This window comes from Maniola jurtina, chromosome 24, assembly GCF_905333055.1.
Source record: "Maniola jurtina chromosome 24, ilManJurt1.1, whole genome shotgun sequence".
NCBI lineage: Eukaryota > Metazoa > Arthropoda > Insecta > Lepidoptera > Nymphalidae > Maniola > Maniola jurtina.
In genome coordinates, this window is record NC_060052.1 from 170532 (window position 1) to 182183 (window position 11652).

General features: G+C 37.3%; 1 protein-coding gene across 1 annotated transcript in view; it reads right to left on the reverse strand.

Moving 5' to 3' along the window:
* Positions 1–10341, reverse strand: part of LOC123877863 — a 60619-nt gene extending 50278 nt beyond the window's left edge. The window contains exon 1 of the mRNA XM_045924793.1: positions 10215–10341. The gene's annotated coding sequence lies outside the window, so the exon portion shown is untranslated. The remainder of the gene's footprint in view (positions 1–10214) is intronic.
* Between the last annotated feature and the right edge of the window lie 1311 nt (positions 10342–11652).

The window sequence follows — 11652 nt, forward strand, 5'->3', positions numbered from 1 at the left end:
GAAAAAATAAAACACAGTAATCAGAAGTTTCCGAAAAAAGTTTGTATATGAGTGTTAAAAAATGTGTATAAATTCACATTCCGTACCCGACAGCTGCCAACGGAACCCTATCACTAAGCCTCCGCTGCCCTATACTATCACACTAATATTATAAAGGCGAAAGTTTGTTTGTATATGTGTATGTGTGCGTGTGTGTGTATGTTTGTTACTCTTTCACGCCAAAACTACTGAATGAAATTGGCTGTTTGGAATAGAGATATATTATATCCTGGGTTAACACATAGGTTAATCAAAGAGTGCCTACGGGATTTTTGAAATCTTAAAATGCCGACCAAGCGAGCATCAGCTATGAGCTAGTTAATTCATAATACTTCTACAATGTCAAGTTGGTAGCCCTGGTCGGGAGCTCATGATGCCCTGGTCGTCGCTTGGCAGAGCTCCAGTTTCATACATATTGTCAATTTGCTCAGTCCTTTTAGTTTCGGTTTTAATGGATACTCGTCTGTTACGGGTTGGCTTGTGTTAATTGTTGTGGAGCTCATATTTTCTGCAACAACTCTATTTTGACGACTCTATAATCCAGACTTTATTATACTACACTAGACGGTTTTAGCTTGTTTTTAACCCCCGACCCAAAAAGAGGGGTGTTATAAGTTTGACGTGTGTATCTGTGTATCTGTGTCATCGTAGCTCCTAAACTAATGAACCGCGGCAGCGGAGGCTTAGTGATCTGTGATAGGGTTCCGTTGGCAGCTTTCGGGTACGGAATGTGAATTTATAGTAGGTAGTTAGATGCTATTTCATTTTTATTTGACAAAAAACTCCTTTCAAAATTGCATCACGTCATCCCCCATAGAAAACTGAAGCACTTTAATCTATATTAATGGATTGTTCGCGTGAAAAATGGCGGCGTTTTTGGAAAATATCGCCTAATTCTCGTTCGGCCGGGGCCGGCGGCGGCGGTTTGGCAATTAATACGCGCATCCAATATTGCCGTGGATAATTTGAAATTTAATCATTTTCATTCATTAGGGCTGTTGTATGGCCTAGAACTACTTAGGCCTAGATATAGAGTAAGTATCTATATACCTACCTACGTATTCTATATACGTAGGTATGTATGTGAGTTTTTTTTATTCCACCATAGTTTCAAAATGCCTGAACAGATTTGTATTATGGAGTCTCGTTAGAATCCTTACATCATCTAGACTCTAGAGTGACAGGGGCTTTATATTAAAAAAAACAATATGTTGGTTGTTGGGTGTCATTTTCAAATGTGAAACTTTTAGTTTTTCGTACGTTTTTTGCCAGAGCAATCGTGTTTTAATACTTTTTTAGCTACTAGTTACGACTTTTTTATTACTAAGTAGATTCGATTCTTTTAGCTTACATTTTTTTGGTTGTAATATCTAAGATAAGATGCCTTTCATGATACAATGATCGTAAAGGTTCCAAATCTGTAAAATACCAACCTAAACATTATACCTACCTACTGAACGTGTTATTCTTATAAAATAATTATCTATGAGGTTATGTTCCCGTGAATTTAGGTTTTTAAAAATCCCGCGGGAACTCATTGATTTTCCGGAATAAAAAGGTGCCTATGTGTTAATCCAGGGTATAATCTATCTCCATTCCTCAGCAAAATTCGTCCAGTAGTTTTTGCGTGAAAGAGCGACAAACATCCATACGTTTATAATATTAGTAGGATACCGTTTTGTTTATTATGTTTTACGTAATATTTTATGAATAGGTACTGAAATAACCGCTTCGTATTCAAATCATGGTAAAACTAGGAAGCAAGTATATACAACGCGACGTCATTAAGACAAGATGTATGACGTAATGCGGGCGGACTCGAAACTCGCCACAAGTGTCTTCTTAACATTAATGACGAAGAAAAACCCCGAGATCTAGATGTAGCCGGCGAAACTAGCAAAACTAGCTCGAAAATATGACCTACATCTGCACGCGCTCCCACGTACCTGCCTGTTTGTATTGCTTAGAGAGTGCAATTAAAACATCGAACTCTATGCCGTCATTATACCCGTTCCTTTATACGTTTGCTTGAATTCTTCCAAATCAAAGATAGAAAAAAACCGGCCGAGTGCAAGTCGCTCGGCTTTGCTGATAGGGCGGTAACTAGCTACGGCCGAAGCCTCCCACCAGACCATTCCATGGAAAATATGAATACCTAAATTGCCCTTGCCGCTTATATTTAAGACCTTATAACAAGACCACGGTGTTTCTTAGATAGGTAAACTGCAGTGCACAATGTTTCATAAGGCCAAACTGATGCCATCTTTTCCAATAAAAGAACTGTCGAAATTCGTTCAAAATTGGTCAGAGTTAAAGAATGTGGAAGAATTTTATTTGGCTACTCAAAAACTTAGTCATTCTTGGCTCAGAAATCGGTAACCGGGATGTTGAACCTTAAGTAGTAAGTGGCGAGTAATAGCTAATGTGACATAATGTTGATAAAAACCGGCCAAGTGCCAGTCAGACTCACTCACCGAGGGTTCCGCCGAATAAAATCTTAATATTGATTGAAAAGCTGACTGATCTATCAACGCACAGCTCAAACTACTGGACGGACAGCCCTGACATCCGCTAAGAAAGGCTTTTTAAAAATTTAACCCTTAAGGGGGTAATACGGGGTTTTTAAACTTGTGTAGTACACGCGGACGAAGTCGCGGGCATAAGTAATCTATACTAATAAATAAAATTGGAGTGTCTGTCTGTAATTTCGAAATAACTACCTCATATTAAGCTCATATGGTTATTTGAACGATACCAACACTGAATCACACGTTTTTAAAATTTTTGTCTGTCTGTCTGTCTGTCTGTCTGTCTGTCTGTCTGTTTGAAAAGGCTAATCTTCGGAACGGCTGGACGGATTTTGACGGGGTTTTCACAGACAAGTAGAGAATTGACCAGGGAGTAAAATAGGCTACTTTTTTAACCGACTTCCAAAAAGGGAGTTGTGTTTTTCTACCTATGTACACCAAAATCTCCGAGATTTCTGAACCGATTTGCGTCATTTTTTTTTAATCGATAGAGGAACTTCGCGACATTGTTTCATAAAAAATTTGGAGTCTAACTCTTCAATCCTGATGCTGCAGGGGATCTGACCAATCCACGCGGGCGAAGCTGCGGGCATCAGCTAGTATTTTAATAAATTGCCAATGCAGATGAAAATACTTCTAATTAACAATTCAGTCATAAACGTAAAAAATGGTTTAGTATGGATTTCAAGTAGGTTGCATTGGTAGTTACTGAAAATAACAGCTGTGAATTTACAGACAGACTTAGTTGCCCGTGGTACCCATCTTTTTACCATTTTGATACGGAACCCTAAAACTATCATTCGTCTTGGATTGGAGCCAATGCGACGTAACTCGACGATATTCCATAGTTGTTGGACTCCACAGACAGACAGTTTTGGACGATAACAACCAAATCCTGGCGAGGGAAATATGGTAATTTTCTTTTTATGCACGTATTTTGATGATTTCATATTGTGTTCTTATAAGTGGACGTTTCCGGGTTCGTTCCTGGGAAATATTTTTAAAAACTTGAATGAACATACGTTCAAAGTTCATAATCACTACGGACGTACAAGAGGCTTCGGTCATGGCTAGTTACCACCCTACCAAGCGATTTACCATTCTGGTGCGATACCGTGTCGAAACCAAAGGAGAATGAGTTTAATGAAACTGCCATACCTCTCCCAGGTTAGCCCGCTTTCATCTTAGGCTGCATCATCACTTACCACCAGGTGAAATGGCAGTCAAGGGCTAACTTGTATCTGAATTAAGAAAAAAATCGACTTATATTTTACCCACATTGTCGCCCCTAGGCCGCACCACCCTCAAATTGAAATCACTCTTGGTATATATTTTGGAGGTAAATGTTAAGCTGGCTCAAACTGCACCGCGGAGCACGCGCCTGGCGCTCATCCAAGCAGGTAATAAAGTGCTGTTTCCAGGTAATGAACGTGGAATCCACAAAAAAGGGCTTACCGGGTGTTTATTGGGTGGATGGAAAATTTTCCACTTAACGTTAATTCATCTGTTTTTAACCCTTCTCGGTTGTTTTTTTTATTTGTACCAGAAAGTTGTAACAATAAAGAGAAACACTTTGTTTTCATTCCATTTCATTTCATATTGACACTCAGTAAAGAAGATTTGGTCGCAGAGAAAGATATACAAGTCAATATCAAGATAGTCGCATCCGACAATTAAATATTCAAGATGAAGCAAACAATTTTGAAAATATCTCCTTATTATCTGTCTGGATGGTCGCCAGTGGAGTTTTGCACTAACTTCACAATTTATGCGACGGACAGACCGACTGGCACACTCCGTTTGTTGATTTAGCTACGGATTTAACTATTTAATGCTTCCGCTCCGCTTTATAGACACTTTCGTATTCATAAGATTAGTATGGATGATGATAGGGCTATCCCGGCAAGTAATAATGAAAAATCAATCAAGTGCGAGTCGGACTCGCACACAAAGGGTTCCGTACCTTTGTATAAGAAATAGCCTTTTTTTTTTAATTTTCACGGCAGCCATTATAATATTTTTATTATTTATTGTTATAGCGGCGATAGAAATACACATTCTTATTATGTACGCATCACGAGATAGGTTCAGCCCGCTGACGGACAGACGGACGGACGGACGGACGAATAGCGGAGGCTTAGTAATAGGGTACCGTTGGCACTCTTCGGGTATGGAACCCTAGAAATTGACACTCATGGATAGCCATACTAAGAAAATGAAAATGAATAATGTTTATTTACCAAATACCTACGGTCTTGTACAATTTTTATGTGTCTGGTGGAACTTCGAAGAAATATATTTTTTGGTAAAGATATTCGTTTTAGCGTGGATTTAGCTCATTTTTAAAACGGGTTCAAAGGTTCCATAGTACAAAAACGAAAAAACATAGGGTTCTGTTTTCTAGATACGCATGGCTAAGGTTTGGAATACTCAATACTCTTCCGCGATCTGTATTTCCTACCAATTACAATCCGGGTAAAACAAGAGTGAATAGGCACCTTCTAGGTAAACGCGTCCCATCTTAGGCCACATCATCACTTTCCATCAGGTGCGATTGTGGTCAAGCGTTTGCCTATAGTGAATAAAAAAAATAGATGATACTACATCATCAGACCATAAAGTCAAACGCAAAGAAAGACCTTGAAACTCCAAGAAAATAACCTTAGAAATTCAAAAACAGAGCTTGAAAACTTTTCTAGGGCAGTCATAATAATATTATTATGATGCATGTGCACGAACGTTGAATATTCATGTATAGAAGTATCTTATCTCTTAAATAACCGACCAGTAAATTAATTTAAGAAACTGTACGTTTATTCAAAAACACAAACAAACAGATTAAAATGATCATAACCGATTAAATAATGGAATATATTTTTATTTTCCTTTAAATCACACTTCACACTCAATATTATAAAGGCGAAAGTTTCTGAGTATGTGTATGTTTGTTACTCTTTCACGCAAAAACTACTGAACGGATTTGTCTGAAATTTGCAATAGAGATGGATAATATCCTGGATTAGCACATAGGCTACTTTTTATCCCGGAAAATCAAGGAACTCCCACGGGATTGTGAAAAACGTAAATCCACGCGGAGGAAGTCGTGGGCGTCAGCTACTACAGATATATTTTGTAGTGCTTTACTAATCTTTGTACTACATGGTACTACTCAGTATAACTAGGATTAGCAAGTAGGTATCTCAGAGAAGTCTTAAGCTGACCCTGTAACTTCCCAGCGCCGCAAAAAAAACTTCAAAAAGTTCCGCGCACATAAAAGTCGACTGTTAAAACTGGGCCAGTCGCATGTGTGAAAGAATCTCCACAGCCGCCGGCCTGAATAGATTTTAAAGTAAATTTCACTTTGAGCCCGGCCTCTGGCGCAAAAAGTTTCTCAATTGGATGCTGTTTTATTATCTCGAACGAATCTGTGAATCTAAAGACTGTTCTTAATTGAAAAGTTCAAAACGCTTGGCGTACAAGTGTTTTTCTATTATTAGGTACTTTTTAGTGTTCCGTACCCGAAAGGTGCAAACAGGACCCTATAATGTCCGTCCGTTTGTTTGTCATCGGAATGTATCTCATGAACTGTTATAGGTAGAGAGTTGAAATTTTCACAGAATGCGTATTTTCTAATGCGGCTATAACAACATATTATTTTCAAAATGGTCGTCATGAAAATTAAAAATAATTTGATAAGTGTTATTTCTTGTACGATGGTACGGAACCCGAATGTGCGAATCCAACTTACACTTGACCGGTTTTTTATGCTAAAACATAGGGTAAGAGCCTAGGGTATAGGGTAAAAGCCTAGGATATAGGGTAAGAACCTAGGGTATAGCGTAACCTATTAGTAACAAAGAGTCGGAAATTCGATATCCGAACAGAAACCTTTGAATTATACATACTATTTCTATATAGATTTCTCTGAAAGATCCGGAACTAAGAATATTTGGTTTGGCTATTCGAAATCAAAGCATTAATTTAATGTAAATTTTAGTTTACAATCTCCATAAATTATTGGAAACAAAGAAAAGGATAAGGCATTTATTTCACTAAATCCTTTTAACAAGCCTTAAATTTTGTACTTAATTGAGATTATCCAAAAGTCAAAGGACAAGGAAAATGGAAAGGAATAAGTAATAATAGATTACACTCTAGAGATGACGATTTGTATAAACTACATACTAGCGACCCGCGCCGGCTTCACACGAGTGCATGAAAATAAAATAATATAGTCTATGTTACTCAGGAAGAATGTAGCTTTCTATTGGTGAAAGAATTTACAAAATCGGTTCAGGAGTTCCAGAGATTACTTCAGACAAACAAACTCACAAACTTTACCTCTTTATTATATTAGTGTAGTTGTAGTAATTACCTATTATTACTATCTGATTCTTGCCCGTAGTGACCCTATGGACCAGAGAAGCACAAAAAAGACTCATTTGAAACAAGATTAAGTTGAAAACTGCCCGACTGCGATCGTCTTAATAAACGCTGAAATATTAATAGTCAAATTGATTTCGGTCGCTTGGTACGAGTACATTTCAATGTTGTAGTACATTCCAGTTATATTCATGAATTCATAATTTTCTTCGCTTTCACTCCCCACATCCCACTCGATACAATAACAAAAAAAAATTGTACACCCCCACTTTTTTGGTGTAACATCCGTTAGGTCATTTTTTTCGTATAAAATATAATCTATGTCACCCGAACCTATATGACAACTCAATTGACACCTCATTCATCAAAATCGGCCCAGTAGTTTAGGCGATCGGTGGAATACGCAGAATCTGGATACAAACATACATACATAGACTGTTAAAATCATAACCCTTCCTTATGGCTTTGTCGCGGTCGAGCAAAAACCTGGAGGAGGCCTATGTGTCAGAAGATGGAAAGGAACTAAAGGGCGAGATTTGAATTAATTGTTATGTAAATTCAGCAATAAACTCTTTATTTATATATTTATTTATCTGACTCTTAACTTTATATTTCGCACTGACTGCTCTCAGCCTAATCTGTAAGCTTTAATAAAGATAACAATATTTTAATCTCAGGCGAAATGTTTTTGTTATTCCAAACAAATCGCTTTACGCCTTCCTTTCTGAGAAAATATTGGATTTCAAACAGAATTCGAGCGTCGCGGATAAATAAACCTTAATAAGTTTCATTTTCTTTGTATCGTTTCCTTGAAACCAATTTATGAAACGGTTTTAATGAACTGAGGACTCATTAATACTGGAATGTGAAATATCCAGTTCAATCAGCAATTTTCAAATTACGATATTTTTCATCTCTCTCCTCACAAATATAAATCTGCAATTAGGGACATTATATCCAAAACTGACTAGCTTCACTAGTCAGTTTTGTTTCGTTTTTGTTTTTGTTTTTGCTTTATTATTTATGTAATTTACCTATTTTCTGTTTTTTTCCTATGTACCTTCTACCTACCCGGCTATTGTGTGTTTTAATTTAGTGATAACTTTTCGTTGGAGACTGTTGTGGTGTGTGTGCTTTGTATTTGTGCTACCTTTTGTTTATTTTTAATACTGTTTGTCTCCATAAAAAAATAAAAAATAAATAAATAAAAATAAAATAAAATATAATTTTATAGGGAGTATATATTTTATATAAAATCTCCGCCCAGATTTAAAAAAAAAACTAAAAGTGACTCTTTTAATCAACACAAAAAGGATGAATTAATTTGCTAAGTAACAATGAGTTAATGTTAAAAACACTATTATGTTTATGTACGTGTGTATGGATGTATATGCTGACAAGCAACGCTGCAATACTTTGTAACAAAAGTGCAAAAACTGACGAGTGCTTTTAGTGAAATACGAAGCCATTGAAATATACTAGAAAAATGCCTATTTTGTTTTATACGACTGAAAAACTTTAAAAGAGCTTTTAGTTTTTGCAAGACTTTGGTTTTAGTAATACGCAGCTGTAGGGACTTACATAAAACGGTTTTTTTTTTATTGATGGGATAATACAAACATACTTGCTTGGTTTGCGTTTACAATCTTACTTTTTTGCTTGCACACTATAGTTACGCTACGAATAACAAAACAGCATGATAGCGCCGGGCGTCACAAAATTACGTTAATATTTTTTTTTATTCAATAGAGGCAAGCGCTTGACCACAATCACACCTGAAGAAAAGTGATGATGTGGCCTAAGATGGGACGCGTTTACCTAGAAGATGTCTATTTTAAAGATGTATGTATGTATGTGTGTGTGTATGTTTGTATCCAGATTCTGTGTGTTCCACCGTAGCGCCTAAACTACTGGGCTGATTTTGATGAATGAGGTGTCAATCGATTCGTTGTAAAGGTCTGGGTGACATAGGCTACATTTTATACGAAAAAAATTGACCCAAATGGTGTTACACGAAAAAAGTGGGGGTCTCCAAAATTTTTTTTTTGCTATTGTATCGAGTGGGGTATCAAATGAAAGAGAAGAAAATTCTGAGTTCATAAATATAAATGTACTACAACATTAAAATATATCAAGCGACCGAAAAACAATTTTACTATAGTATTTCAGCGTTTATTAAGACGATCGCAGTCGGGTTTTAGTTTTTAACTTTACCTTGTTATGAGATCAATTCAATAGTACCTGCGTCTGTTGTTTATTATCTTTTGACGGCAAAAAAACGATTCAGCGGAACCGATTTTGATTAAATTTGCATTACAATACAAGCCGGCTACTACACAGCACGCTGACCCAGTGCGGATTGGCAGACTTCACACACCTTTGAGAACATTGTGGAGACTCAGGCATTGAAGGGTCCTTACGATGTTTTTCTTCACTGTTAAAGGTACTCTAGTGCCTACTTGTAAAAGTTTAATTGAATCCATACTAATATTATAAATGCAAAAGTGTGTCTGTTTGTCTGTCTGTCTGCTAGCTTTTACTGCACAACAGTTTAAAACCGATTTTGATGAGAGAGAAAGACATAGACTTCTTTTCATTCCGGAAAATCAAAAATTTCCCAAGGGATTCTTAAACCCCCATCCTGGAAACTGACATAGACAACTTTTTATCCCGGAAAATCAAAGAGTTCCCAAGGGATTGCACGGATTTGCCGCGAAAAGTTAGAGTTGCGAGATTGAACCCCGACCCCCCAAACAGGAGGCTGCGGTCTTAAACTAATAGACAGATATTTAAAGCTGAAGAAAAACTAGCTGATGCTCGCGACTTCGTTTGCTTGGATATAGGTTTCTAAAAAATCCCGTGGGATTTAATTTTCCGGGATAAAAAGCTGCCTATGTCAATTTCCGGGATGCTACTTCTGTACCATATAAATCGGTAAAACGGATGGCCTTTTAAGAATCCCGCGGGAACTCTTTGATTTTTCAGAATTAAAAGTAGCCTATGTCCTTCCCTGGGGTGTAAGCTAACTCTGCACCAAATTTCATCAAAATCGGTTAAACTGTTGAGCCGTGAAAAACTCGCAGACAGACAGACAGACACTTTCGGTATAATATTAACAAACTCTTGAAAGGCTGGCAACACATCTGCGGTACCTCTGGTGCTGCAAATGTTCATGGGCGGCGGTAATCACTTAACACCAAGTGACCCGCCTGCTCATTTTTTTTATAAAAAAATTAAAAAAGCATGAAAGTAGGATAAACTCACCAAAAATTCAAAATTTTCCGCAGCCACAAATTCAAAAGGAGCAAAATTCGCACTTCAAATTGTTCACGTAGATCGAACTTTGTAAGCTCCTCGCGTGGCGTAGCACGTGCGTGCTTCAGGGGAGCTTTCACGGCACTGAAGGCTTCAGGGGAATAGGGAAGTACAGCCTGCAGAGTATTGTGCAGGCTGATTGCCAATGGCCGATCGGAATCGACATGAGACGCCTATCTAACTTAACGCGGAGTTCCGGTTTTTTTTGCAATGCGTTAACATTATATTATTTACGTGATAAAAAAATTAACTTGTAAATTTTGGTAGGACTCGGCTAACAAATATGCAAACTTCCAAACATCCACACTTTCACATTTATAATATTACTAGAGGATGCCCGCGACTTCGTCCGCGTAGATGTAGGTTTATGAAGATCCCGTGGGAACTGTTTGATTTTCGGGGTTAAAAGTTGTCTATGTTAATAACATGGACGCAAGCTATCTCCGTGCCTTTCATACAAATCGGTTGAGCGGATGGGTCTTTAGGAATCCCGTGGGAACTCTTTGATTTTCCGGGATAAAAAGAAGCCTATGTCCGTCCCCGGGATATAAGCTAACTCTGTACCAAATTTCGTCAGAATCGGTTAAATTGTTGGGCCGTGAAAAGGTAGCAGACAGACAGACAGACAGACTTTCGCATTTATAATATTAAGTAGGTATGGCATATTAGTATATTAGGATTAGGATTACATTATTATGCAGCTCTATTTCTATATATACTAAAGTTGGACCAACTAGGAGTTTATCTAAGTGCTTAGTTACTGGTAGTTGTAGCTTTGGATTGTATTAGAGACAAACTTAGAACAATTACGACTTGGAACGTTCCCGGTAATAATTGGATTACCATACGATTTAGCAGACCAGCATTAATCTATACATTATCCTATATATCCCATTATTACCTATTATATAAAAGAAAAAGCTGACTGTCTGACTGATATAGACACAACTCAAATTACTGGACGGATCGGGCTGTTAGGCATGCAGATAGTTATGACGTAGACATCCGCTAAGAAAGGATTTTTGTTAATTCAACCCCTAAGGAGGTAAATTAGGGATTTGAAATTTTTATATACCACGGAAAAGAAGTCGCGGGCATGAGCTAATGTAAAATAAAAATATTGTTCTGTTCTTAGGATTTTGTACCTCAAAAGGAAAAACGGAACCCTTATAGGATCATTTTGTTGTCTATCTGTCTGTCTGTCTGTTCGTCCGTCCGTCCGTCCGTCGTGTGTGTCAAGAAATCTTAATAGAGTACTTCCCGTTGACCTAGAATCATGTGGTAGGTAGGTAGGTATTACACAAGTACAGGAATAAATCTGAAAACCACGAATTTGTGGTTATATCAAAAAAAAAGGTGTTTTAATTTTCAAAGTAAGATAACTATA